The sequence below is a fragment of the Monodelphis domestica genome, chromosome 3 (assembly GCF_027887165.1).
Source record: "Monodelphis domestica isolate mMonDom1 chromosome 3, mMonDom1.pri, whole genome shotgun sequence".
Classification (NCBI taxonomy): domain Eukaryota; kingdom Metazoa; phylum Chordata; class Mammalia; order Didelphimorphia; family Didelphidae; genus Monodelphis; species Monodelphis domestica.
The window spans coordinates 324,254,897-324,269,105 of NC_077229.1; positions in this window are offsets into that span (position 1 = coordinate 324,254,897).

The window sequence follows — 14,209 nt, forward strand, 5'->3', positions numbered from 1 at the left end:
AAAAGATCTTATTAAATTCTCCATATAATTTCTCTTCTTTATTCTCAGCAATGAATGTTGGCAGAAAAACCGTAGTTGTCTTCATGGTGGTCTGCTGACCTATACTCACTGTAGCATGGCAGTATAAGACGACCAATGTAATGTGTGTAATCAGGAAGAATCCCCTCCTCTCCCCCATTGGCCCTGGTTAGAGTATGCTCCATAGGGCATGCCTGGAGCTGGGCCCTTTCTGATAACATATATCCTGGTCCTTTCACATGGGCTTCATGTGCTGGCCCAGAGCAGAAATCCTTGGTACTTTAGGATGACCCAACAAATCCTGACTTGTTCTTTGTTCATGAGTGAAGGCAACAAGAAGAAAGGTGGCTACTTAAGAGTGGATTGGCCACTAATTAAGAAAGAGCTGCCCATTTAGTGGACCATAAAGTAGTGGCCCCATCTCCTAGAACTCACTCTCCCCATTGACTGAGCCAAGGGAGGAGGCCAAGGTCCCCTTGGTAATATTCACTACACCCAGTTTCCCATAAAATTATATTTATTGATGTTTCCTGGTGAGACCCTCTCTTCCAACTCCACTGTTTACCTCTCAAGTTTTTACTCTTTTTAACTTCTTTGTCTTCTGATATCATTTATAGGAAAAATGTCATTTTGGATATGGTTCACTTCCTGCTGTAGTGTGGGTCCTTGAATTAAAGTTTTGTGCCTCATTGGCTAAGGAATGGATAAGAAGGCTAACAATTGAATTGATGTGCATTTATGATATAAGAACTGTGTACTATTAGTGCTCTCTGCCCCTACTTTTCCACTGTTACTGTAGAAGGGAAGGGCCCTTCACCTCCTTAATTTCAAGGATCACCTTGAATAAAAAAGATGACCACCAAATTTGTGGTCAGGTTTCTCACAATGAACTTTTATGCGTTTTTCTGGATTCCAGACAACAAACACAGCTTATTATCAGGCCTGTACACAATTTCCAGCTTGGTATAATCTATTGCTGCCTTCAAGCATCCATGCCACAATGAGCCATCAGAACAAGATGTTGCTGGAGGATGTTTTCCAGCTCTTAAATTCTTTTGGTAATTCTAGAATGCAGTAAATTACAGCAATGACAAGATGGAGATAGCCTTACATGGTTTTTTTCCACCTTTAACCTTTATAGATATTTGCAAGTAACATTATAATGTGACAGAGACAGCTTTACCTGCCCAGAAATTATAGCAAGACTTACAATTTCCTCAGAAGGAAAGGATTAGGGTGAAGTTTAGAGATAAAGATAAAAGCTGAAGTCTAAACACACAGTTTACCTTACATGGGTGCATAAAGAGGCATAACAAAACACTGAATAAATCTTGGTCACAAAATGGAAATCAGCCAACAAGGTAGAGTAAGAAAATATATGTCTAACTTCCTCATGAAAAAAAAAATTAACTACAATGGGTAAGGTTATGGATAGTGCCAAGACAGGTCTTTCAATGATGATAAAAATCTGGCCCTGCTGATCCTATGTTGCAGTGGAATTAGAGGCAGTATTTTCATTTAATGACATCTGGATGACATTTTTTAGTTATGTACTTTACTCTTTTTCTAGGACAACATGATGCTTTCTGATCCACAATATAGATCTTTATAGCACACTGTGCTCTGGGCTCTCTTCCTACGTGTGGAATTCCCATTGTGACCCAGGAAATTTCTATGGGGGAGCACACAAAGCCCTGTGAAGAGCTACACTACAGTCCTGGAGGAAATGGGCCTCCAAGGGGCAGGAATGTTCACATTCTATTCAGTTCTAAGAAAGAAGTGGGAAGTGCATCTGGGGCTTTGCATGGGAGTTCCTGGGTGGGTGTGAATGCAGGACTGTAGCAATGCTCCATGGCTGTGTATTTGAGATGATTTTGGCCTCAACGCTGGAAATGTACAGAGAAGCAAACACTCTTCCACTCCACCCCACCCCATACCTCCACATTCACACCCTCACATGTGGGGTAGGACCTCTGTCTGCTTGTATTAGCAATGCCAGTTCTGTGATCAAACATAAATGAATTTCTTAGCAAAGCTGGCACACTTCTTTTTTGTTAACCTCAAGTGAATTCTGAGCTCTAGGTCACTTTTAAGTCATTAAAGGAAAGGATGTGGTGAACCAGATGTCAGTTTAGCCATTCACAGAATTCCTTAAGTTCTTAGATGTTTCTAATTCGCTTCTCTAGTGAATTTATTACTGTGCTGTAGCCAGTTCCTATTTGTCTCTATTTGATTCTTTATCTTGATTTTAATTTACATTGAAATTTTAATATTTTAAGCTCATCTTCTCTAGGACAATTAATACTCTAAGTTGCAGAATATGGGCAGATGGAAAGAGTTTCCTCACCCGGGAGTTCTCTATACCCATGAAATCACAGGTGTGGTTAAGAAAAAAAAAATGCCATTGCTGATGGCATTTCCTTGTTTTCATCAGACTTAAAATGAATCATTCTTATCCTTAAAAACTATGAAGTTTATGCATGATGGGGCAATGAAAGCTACATAGACACAGCCCTGAGCCCCATTGTAATCTGAGGATGAACAAATGACCCAATGCCTGGCACATAGTAGGAATATAAATAATGCTTCTTAACTAAGTGATTGACTTAAGCTGTGCTGAAAACTTAAATTCTAGGCCCCCAAGCCAAACCTTTCAATTATACACTTTTCTAGCTTAACATGGAAAACGCCCTTGCTGAACCTCCTTTCATGGGGCCCCTGAGCACTGCAAACTCTGTTCACCTCTAAGTAAAGAACATATAAAAGACACTCCCCAAGTTATTAACATTTAGCTTTTAATCAAATGCACAGGAGTTTTTATTCTACTTCCCCCTATATCCCCATCTATCCAGAGACCAGTCCAGATAGCAAAAGAATTGCTCTAGGTTAATGGGCCATCTTGCTCTTCATCATACATAACATTTCATTTCTGATTCTGGGTCCCATGTAGAAAGAACACCTGGAGACACTTGTCTGGATCTCTACCTGGATCATTCAATGTACTAAAGGAGATGGTGGGGGAAAAGCTTACCTAGGAAATTTATTTCTCACTTGTAGATGAAAGAGTGATTTCTAGTTAATCCCAGGTCCCAAAAACCTATCAGGAAAGCCTTACATTGAGGAGCTCAGTCTCTCTGTCTCTGTCTCTCTTGAAAAGCCTAATTTTTCTCTTTTTTTCCCTAATAAAATCATATATTCTTCAATTTTTGAAGTATGTAATAATTATTATTGAAAAAATTTTGGTCCTTTTTGGTGATTTTTATCAGTGTGGAGAACTGCATTTACCAATTTGAATCAGAAACTGCTTTAGTTTACAGTTTTAGGTTTCTTAGAGCACTGAGAAATTAAGTGATTTTTTCAAAGTCATAGTGAAGATATATTAAAGGTTGGGCTTGAATTCAGGTCTTCCTAATTCCACCACCATCCTTCTCTCTACTATACCTCTCATTATTTAATGGCATTAACTATTTAAAAAAATATATTATTTATTGATTTAGAATATTTTCCCATGGTTACAGGATTCATGTTTTCTCCCTCCTCTCTTCCCTCTCAGCTCCTGGAGTTGACAAGCAATTCACTGAGTTATACGCGTATCATTGTTCAAAAATTATTTCCATATTGCTCATATTTGCAAGAGTGGTCTTTTAATGAACACCATTAACTATTAACGGCTCATGTCTCATCTGAACAGCTTGACAAGTGATTGAGGATTCACAAAAAGAGAATCCCACTGTATACATGGTAAGGATATTTATGGGAATACAGAAGTAGATAGTGACTCCTTACATTGGGTCCACTGAGTAGAAAGCAATGACCTATACCTATTTGGCCAAGGGAGAGGGGAGGTAAGAAGACCCTTAATAGGGGGGGAGAGATAGTTGGGCAACTTCTGAGTCTAGATATCAACTAATCAAACCAGAAGTCTTTTTAGAGGAGTGGAATTTCATAAGTATTTTGAATGATTAGAGAGTGATAACTTACTCAGCAAGGTGGCAAGAACATTCTGGGCATAGGATGCAATGTAAAAGGAAGAAAAAAAAGTTGGAATAGAGTGACCAGATGAAAGGGGATTTGAGGCATCTTCCATCTAACCACAGGCTTCAATCTATTCTACTGTTGATTAGTTTGATTTTGTTGAGGGCTTGGGTATGGAAAAAAATGATGAATACTGTCTTTGACCTCAGGTGACACATGCTTGCCCCTTTAGGAATGAATGAATGTCTCATCTTGCTCCAAAAATTGCAATTTAAGCCTCATCAACTTAAGATACAGTCAGTGTAATCATTCAACCAATAAACTGCTGACACACTATTTCATCTGTCACATGGACATCCATTAAAGCTTCATTGTAGCCAGTCACCCATTCAGCATCTTAATATTCTCCTGGTAGCTAATTTCACATCATTTCCACTTAGATGGATTCTCATGATTAAGTTATTATTTTAATATACACTTTGTCCTCACAAGACTTAAGACTTACCTGCTTTAATAACCAGGTTCACTATGTTATTTGGGGGGGTGGGTGCAGTTGGGGTAGAGCTACAGGAATGTTTTTTACAAATCTCCATATGACAGTCTAAATATCCATTGATTCAAAGAATACATAGAGACACAAAGAGCTATTGTAAAGACATTAACCATTTTTAATTTTAAAAAAAATCATTTAACTCAATTATATACATTTGACCAATATTAATACAGATTTTGTAATGTATTCTTTATTCAGTCTACAAAAACCTATTCTTTTTTTTCTCCTTGAACACCAAACCTCCTCCAAATACCTATTGATTTTTCTGATTTAAATGTTTCCCTTTGCTTCAGGGTTTTTGTTTTTGTCTTTTTTCAAAGTTTGTTTTATTTGTTGAATTGCACAAGTATTCCTGGACCTTTTGCAAAATACATTGGATAGGTTTGAAACTTTGTAAGAAAACTTGAAAGTCGATCAGTAAGCGAGGAAGGAAGAATATGGACTAAAGCTAGGCAAGCTTGTACTCAGGTTACATTATTTGGACCTTGGTCTACCTTTGGGAATATTTTCCTTGGCCATGATCTCTTTGGTGTGGCCCTTTAAAGAAATGTCAAGATTATTGCTTAGACAACAGTTATTTCTGTCTCTTTACTGTTTTGTTTGCCTAAATTAGATATGCTGTTAGACCATAATGTTGTAGAAATTTTAGTTGAGTTACTGTAGATAGATAATTGCAGCACACAAAGGGAATTGAGGAGAAAAGCATTTGCAATGAGGAGAAATTTGGTCTCCCAACAGAGGATTTACTCAATAGTTTAAAAAAAAAAATCTCAAACCACTTTGTTCCTGTTTCAAACTTAAATTATAGCCACAGCAATATTGAAGACTCGATGAAAGGATCATTCAGGTCAACTTCAAAGTAGAGTTGAGATGTATTATCTGTCATTGGAGAGCATTCCACACCTCCACCTCCACACTAGTAAACCCCACCCAAGGCCCTAACTTGCACAAACACACACAGTTCATTTTTATTTGTTCTCAGAAGGGATTTAACTGATGGCATCAAGATGGGGAGACTTCAAACATTCTGCATTTCTGAACTTTACTTTTCCCCCACCCTCATTGCCTTCATATTTCCTTATGAATATTTATTTACTCTTCAGCAATCCGCCTTTTTTAAAAGCAAAGATAGTCAGGATTAGAAGTCTTTGAGACCAGAAGTTTTGTGCATACAAGTAAAAATGGCCAAGTTGAGTATTCACAAGAAGTGTAATTCACTAAATCATTGCTGGTTTTGGAATTTTCTTCCCAAGATCCCATTTGTTTCATTTTGTTTGGAAAATATAATCCTTCACTGTGAGCTAACTTCATTCTAAAGTGAATACTGAGATCATAAATATTTACTGTTAGAACAAATATATAAGGCCAGGAAATAGTAGCATGATCCTTTAAAAATCGAATTTTAAGAAATATTATGTTGTTCCTAAAACATTCTTCAGAATTTTTTTAAAGTAATTTTCTTTCTCTTCAGGAAACTGGAACTGGGATGCTGGTGAGCTTAAAATTACTCTAAGAAGGTAGAAATGAGGCAGTAATGTAATTATCCACTAAAAAGTAGGTTAAATTCTAGAGCCCAAAGCCAAAAAACAAGATGTCCTTTACCCTGTGTTAACTTCCAGGGAGAGAGTAAGCTCCCTGGTCCTATGCCCACTTATCTATAGGGTACCTAATCTTAATGACCAGACCAACTAGGAACTATACACCTTGTCCTAGAACAGTTATAACTTCAAGAGGAGTAATTATTCCTTCCACCATACTCTTTATTTAATTAATCATCCCTTTCCTGTTTCTTACATGTGAATTCTTCCTGTTGGACCTGTTGCCCCTTTTCATCTATCTGATTATATCCTTTAATGTTTGTATAAGAGCTGAACTGGATGCAAAAGGTAAGCACATATGGTAGGTAAATTCTGATTGTGTATTGCTAGGTATAAAGCAAAAACAAATATACTTAATAGTTGAATATATCAAATGAAGTTATATTAGAGCTTGAATTTTCTCATATGTGCCCACATTTTTTTTTAACTCTTCTGTCTTAGAATAAACAGTAAGGGCTAAGCAATAGGGATTAAGTAACTTGCCCAGAAACACACTACTAGGAAGTGTCTGAGGCGACATTTGAACCCAGGACCTCCTGTCTCTACACCTGGCTGTCTATCTACTGCACCACCTAGCTTCCTCCCACCCCCTTTTATTCTTTATTATCAGATTTTCTGGGTTATACATCCTTTTACTTTTTGATTTCTAACACTGACTTTTAAAAACACCTGCTTCCCTCCCTCTCTCCCCTCCTGTCATAGTTTCTGGGACCATGGGAGCCAAGATTCTTACTAAGTTCTAATCTTCTAATCAAGTCTGGCACTGATTTAGTAATAAGACTTTGATACTTCTTTGTGCCCATGTTCTCTTTGAAGTGGGAGCTCCTGCCAAGTACAGATAGCATTCCATCAACCCCTTATCATCCTTTTAAGTATTTGTCTGTCTTTCCATGTGCACTCTAAAGAAAACCGAATTCCCCGGGCTCTTTGGGTTCTTTTGAATTTTTCATGGAAACAAGTCTGTTATGATGTGGCCATCTAGCTCCTTTCTCAGTCATACACATCCTGATCATAGCTTTTGTGTCACTTCTTACATGTCTGTCATCATTCTAATATGCTGAAGCTTTATCATATATGCCATTTAGACTACAATTTAGACTCTTCTGTGATTGGGGTATTCCATCATTTGTGGCCAAATAGCTTTGATAGGAGAATATGCTAACAACTTCTAGACAGGATTTGACTTGATATAAAGGGAAATTCTTCACCAATTGGATCTGTCCAAAAGTAAAATAAAGTTTCTTTGGGAGACAGTGGGCTGCCTATAATGGAACTCCTGCTATAGAGGTTGGATAACCAATTGTCACGGGTATTGTGGAGAGGATTCTACAGGGAGTTTTCTGTTCTGGTACATGTTGGATGAGATAAGTGGTTTCTTCCAACTCAATCAGATTCTATGATCCATTAGTTCAAAGATCCATCAGTTCCTATTCATATGCATGCCATAATTTGGATAATACACATTATTCATTCTTGTGTATTTTCTCCTATGAATGGCTAAACAAATCTTTTGGAGAACTGCAAATCTCATTGAGGAGGTCCCAAAGAGTTCTGGGACTGATCCTGTTGTCTGAAAAACTCCATTTCCTTCCCCCTATCTACAAGGAGTCATTCTTCTATTTGGACTTTGTGTAATATATTCCCTATGAAACCAGAAAATAATTTCCACGAGCATATGTTTGTCTTATAACATGCTTATTATCTATACTGAACAAAAGGTATTTAGGGATTATACACACATATGTATATATGTACTAGAATCTTATATGATCTTAATATGTATATAATATTCTACAGAATCAAATAAATGCTTTTGGCAGGGGAAGTAACCAACAAATGATAAACACAAAAGGATTTGATTATCTCTACATACTATGGTAACATGAAGGTTCTATCTACTGTGGAAAACAGCCTATAAAAAAGCTTGGTGGCACTATGGATAGCATAATGATCTCTAATCAGGAAGCTCAAAATTCCAGTCTGACCTCAGGCACTTATTGGTTTTGTGATTCTGGACAAGTCATTTAACCTCAATTTGCTTCAGTTTCTTCAACTGTAAAATGGGAATAATAATTGTACCTATCTCTCAGGGTGGTTATCAAAGATCAAATGAGCCAATGTCTGTAAAGTGCTTAACATGGTGCCTAGTAGATAATAGGTACCCAAAAAAGCTGCTTTTCTTCTTTTCTTCAAGCATACTGGTTCTGCATTCTTTTTATTCTGATAGTTTCTAAATAGGAGTGAGGATGGATGCTTTTAGAGCAGTAGCTAGTGATATCGTCTCGGTCATCTTTTGTCCTGATAATAGTATTTTCTTAGAATCTTCCCCTATTTGAAATCTCTTTATGATAAAGTGTCTTTAAAGTCATGTCACTTCCAGCAGTTAGTCTTCCAGACTCCACCTTCTTCAGGGCCAGCATCACTTCATACAACACTGCGGTCACTGAGATAATGGAGTACAAATACTGTAGTTCTTAGTCATCGGTGATGATGAGAGACTGCTATACAGACGTGAGCACAACTGTCCCATTTTGGGTCTATTTGGGGGTCCTCTTGGTTTCATTTGTTAAAAAACTCTTAGAATTGATACTAAGTATTGAATGTTCCAAGGCAGAAGAAGAGCAAGAGTTAAGCAATGGGGCTTAAGTGATTTGCCCAGAATCACACAGTTAGGAAGTCTGAGGTCAGGTTTGGACCCAGGACCTCCCGTCTCCAGACCTGACTCTCCATCCATTGAGCACTCTAGCTGGCTGCTTCTTTTGCTTTCAACTACAACTTACTCTTCGGATGATTGGCTAAGTTAGCTATATCTCACGCAAGTTTTCTATAGACTGGTTGTGTCTTCTGCTGCGTTTTGATACTTGGTTATTCCATACTATTCGGAATCTTCTATCATTTTCCTTTCTAAAACTTTGCAAAAGTTTCCAGTTTATGCTGGTGTTTTCTTTGACTCTCGTGCCTCTCTGTTGGGTAAGAAGAGAAAGTATTAGGAAACAGCTGGATGGCTTAGTGGATTGAGAGTCAGAATGAAAGATGGAAGGTCCTGGGTTCAAATCTGACCTCAGACACTTCCTAGCTGTGTGAACCTTGGGCAAGTCACTTAACCCCCATTGCCAAGCCCTTACTGCTCTTCTGCCTTAGAACTAATACCCAGTTCTAAGTTAGAAAGTAAGGGTTTGTTTTTTTTAAAGATAAAGTATTTGCTGATCATGATGGTTTCTGGGTTCTTTGGGGTTTTTTTAATTGAGTCAATGATTTACTTTAGTTAAATTTCTCCAAGAAATGGTGATAATATTATGATGCACTATAAGCTTATTATACATTTTCTTTGTGTTAAGTGCTGGAAATGCAAATATAAAAAGTGATACAGTTGTAACCATATTTATGGGCATACAATACATACAGAGCTATACAATAACACAAGTTATAAAGTGTTAGAAGAAATCAAATGATAAAAACTCATATATGCATATATCTAGCTACACGCATACATATATATGATATATTTACAAACATACACATATGTTTATTTGTGTTTGAATAATATATAGATTCATACAGATATATTTATAGCTATATATAGATATATAGGTCTGGAATATATATTTATATGTAATATAATCATACACATATATACATAAATACATATGTGTGTATATATAAATATACACATACATTCATATAAGTTTTTATCACTTGGTTCCTTTCTAACTTATGTTAGCATATAGATCTCATTTGCCTCCTAATACATCATTACTTCCTTGAGTCGTATTATTGTTTATATTTGCATTCCTAGAAGCTTTACCACATAGTAAATGTGTAATAGGCTTATATTTCTTTATAGACATCAATATATACATTTTCATATAGTTGTATACACACATGTATGTATATGTATATACAAACACACGCACACAGACCTAAAGGCTTTCAAAGTATTTTTCTCATAGTAACCCTGAGAGGGGGGGTAATGCTGCTTCCATTTTGTAGATGAAGAAATTGAGATTGAAGGTTAAATGACTTGCCCAACATCACATAGTCAGAGTTTGAACTCTCATTCCAGATGACTCCAAATCCAGTAGCCTTCTTACTACCCTGTCTGTCTCTTGGGAAATCCAAAAATTCTAGAACAATTTAAAGAGGAAAAGAATATTTTTGTCTAGGGATGATGGTGAGATCTAGGAAGACTTTTCAATAGATATTTTTCAGTTAAATTTTAGTCCAAATGAGGCTTTGCAGGAAGAAAAATCTCATTAAGTATAGAAGAAGATGAAATGTATTATAGGCACAGAGGCTGGAGTACACAAATGCAAAGAAGCAAGAGGAAGCTAGATTAAAATCAAAAGAAAGTAGATAGAAGTTGAGAGCAACTAGTTTGGTTTGACTGGGAGAATCAAAATTAATGTCTTGGAACCATTTATGTAGCTCAGTGGATTGAGAGCCAGGTCTAGGTATGGGAAGCCCTGGGTTCAAATATAGACCAAGATATAGCCTTAACTGTGTGACTCTGGGCAAGTCACTTGACCCCCCACTGACTACCCCTTATTGCTCTTCTGCCTTGGAACCAAGGCACAATATCAACTCTAAGATTGAAGGTAAGTTTTTAAAAAAAATTAACAACAAGAAAAATGAATTAATATTGTTACTTTTATCTAGTCCCACTTTTCAGAGGCAATGGGAATGGTGACATGCAGAGTCAGTATCTTTACTTTTAACAATTTTCAATTTTTTAAATGTGCCAGGATAGCAATATCAGAATTGCATACAGAATCTTCTCATCATTTTCCTTCAAATGTGTTCATTTTTACTTTTGCTCTAAGTAGGTGATTATTCACTACAAACAGGAAGGAAGGAAGGAAGGAAGGAAGGAGGGAAAGAAGGAAGGAAGGAAGGAAGGAAGGAAGGAAGGAAGGAAGGAAGGAAGGAAGGAAGGAAGGAAGGAAGCAAGAAAGGAAATTTTTACATAATGCCTACTATGTGCTAGGCACTGTGCTAAATGTTTCACAAATATTACCTCATTTGAACCTCACAACAACTTTTTGAGGTAGGTAATATTATCATTCCTATTTCATAGTTGAGGAAACAAAGTCAGACAAAAATTAAATGACTTGTCCAAGGTCACAGAACTAGTAAGTATCTGAAGCTGGACTGAACTCAAAGTTTTCCTGACTTCAGGCCCAGAACTGCCTCTGATAAAATAGATAACCAATTCTGAAATGACTCTCCCAATAGCTTGTTTCTTGCAAGTATTTATGATAAACACATGTGAAATTGTAAATAATTTTCAACTCTTTGATGTCTTTCATTTTAGACTTTATATTTCTTTCATTTTCTAGCATATTTTTCCACTCATCTCCTGGGGATTTAACCTCACCCAAATATCAAGGTATATATTGACTTGGCTTAAAGTATCGTGCAAAGGAGGATCTTCAAAGAACCTTCCTCCTTCTTCATCTTCAGCAAAACTTGACAACACATAAACTATAAATGTTTTCAAGATGGTACCCTTACCTAAGCCCATCATAAGCATTTCAAGACAGAGCAACCAACTGTGCTGTGAAATAACATTTTTTAATTTTACTTTTGGACTCACAATGAAACTAACTCCATCGATGCCTTTATTTGCTTCTCCAGTGAAAACCCAGGAATCCCCCTTGCATGTAGCCTTATCTTCTTTATATCTTCTGACTTCGATTATAGCAAATATGTCAATACAGCTCCAGGAATCCATCAGCTCAATGACCATTAGACAAACATCTTACAATCAGAGTACCAATGATTAAATTCATATAAATTCTAAACATGAAATTCTTCATTCTCTCTATGTCCTTTTTTGACACTCCCACAGTGGGAAGAGAAATCAATCACTTGGCACTGAGGACCATTTCATAGTTTTATCTATTTCATTCATTACCACAACCAAAAATTTTAACAACTATTGGCCAAGCTACTAGTGATAATGCTACGTGTACCTAGCTGGGCCGACTCTAGAAAAGTAAACACAATCTGATATCACTGGACCTATAATCAAAGCCTTTCCAACTTGGTAGAAGCTTCTACTCACACAGACTTGAGAAACTAGAGTCAGAGTGCCCTCCATGTCACAATAAAGTATGGGAGTATATATGATGGAAGTTTTTAAAAAGATTAAACATTAAATCAGCATTATGCTGTTGTTTTATCTTATAAACCTAGAAGTGAGAGGGTATGAACGTGCACCTTCAAAATGTCATTTGTAATTATCCTTTCTCTCATTCTGAAAAATAACTCTGCAAAGATTGACCGACTACAGTAGTGATGGTCTTGGGAATAATCTAATGTTCTTCACTATGCCCACTCTTTCTTTCCTTCTACTTTCTTCTTGATGTCAAATAACCTTTCTTCTTTAGCCTACTTCCCACCACTTTTTTAAAAGCTCTTTTTATTTTTCTTCATTTTCCCTTTGCCTTAGACTTGCTGGGAGCATTCAGGGTTGCTTTGCCCCACTGGCGGCATCCAGGGGTTAAAATATTGCTGACTTCTGGTCTAGTAGGTAGCTTTTGAAAAACTTAAGCCCATTTTTTAAATGCTACATTCCATCTCTGGGTTATTTCATGAGTGAAACCTCTACACCATAATTAATATCAAATAGCAAGACAAGTTCTCCAGTAATTACAAACTGGAACAAAGCCAGCCAACTGGCATCAAAGTCAGACTTAACATAATTTGGCTTTGAGGGGCTGGACAAATAATAGAAGAGAATAGTCGCCCGTGTATTGTGAACTGAAATGGAGTAATAAAAGGAAGACAAGAAAATATTCCCCCATGACTAGAATGAGAAATGTGAAGCAACATGACATTGTTGTGGTTCTGGCACTGGACAGCAACAGAGAGGTTGTACTGACATAGAACAGTGAGATGCATGATGAAGCTGAGTATAAGCAAAAATGCTGTCTATGGGACACAGAGAAACAACCTCTTAGAAGTGGAAGTTGATGCTCATTGTTGGCCCTTTTTTGTGTGTGAGCACTATTAGTAACTCTTCTTTCTATTCCTTGTCTGCAAAGAAAGAAGGAAAGGAAGGAGGGAGAGAAGGTAGAATAAAGCAAGGAAGGAAGGAAGGAAAGAATATTCTACTTTTTCAAATTTTTTATTTTTTCCTAAAATTTCTTGCTATCTCATAGTGTCACTGGTTTCTGTTTGAGTTATTCTAGTTTGGGGTGGGGTTGATTATCATACAATAGAAAGAAAAATAACAATAGTTTAGATTTATATAGCAATTTAAGGAAAATGTCAATCAAGAATGCATTACCCTGGGAGATTGAGTGTAGTCCACAGAAGGAAGAAATGAACATTTAACACAACAGAAATTTCAAGGTTTTGTTTTGTTTTTTTTAAAAGAGCTGATCATAAACTTTGAAATACAACCAAAGTAGCCAAGAGAATTTAAAATTTTCTATATTGGAGCAATTTACATTAGAGAAATTAGAATAAACTGATGCTCTACCTATATTCCAATAAAATGAGAAATGAAAATTTCTTTAGAAACCCACTGGCTATAAGGGTGACAGAGGGAGGTAAGAAAGACAGAGGGACTCAGGATGGACTTAATCAGTTTTGTTAGTTTTTTTTAAACCCTTTCATTCTGTCTTAGAATCAATACTGTATATTAGTTCCAAGGCAGAAGAGCAGTAAGAGCTAGGCAATGGGGGTTAAATGACTTTCCCAGGCTCACACAGCTAGGAAGTGTCTGAGGCCAAATTTGAACCCAGGACCTCATATCTCTAAGACTGGCACTCAATCCACTGAGTCACCTAGCCATCCTCTTTGACAGTTTTAAGAAAGGAGGGGAAAGGAATACACTAGAGAAGGAATAAGGAAGAATGAAGGAAGAATTTATTATTTTCTCATAGAATTCGTTTTTTAAAAGAGCCATATTTGATCTCAGACACTTCCTACCTATGTGACACATGGACAAATCACTTAAGACCACTTGTCTTGCTCTTGCCATTCCTCTGCTTTGAAAACAATACTTAGTATTGACTCTAAGATGGAAGGTAAGGCTTTTTTTTTTTAAGTGCACAAA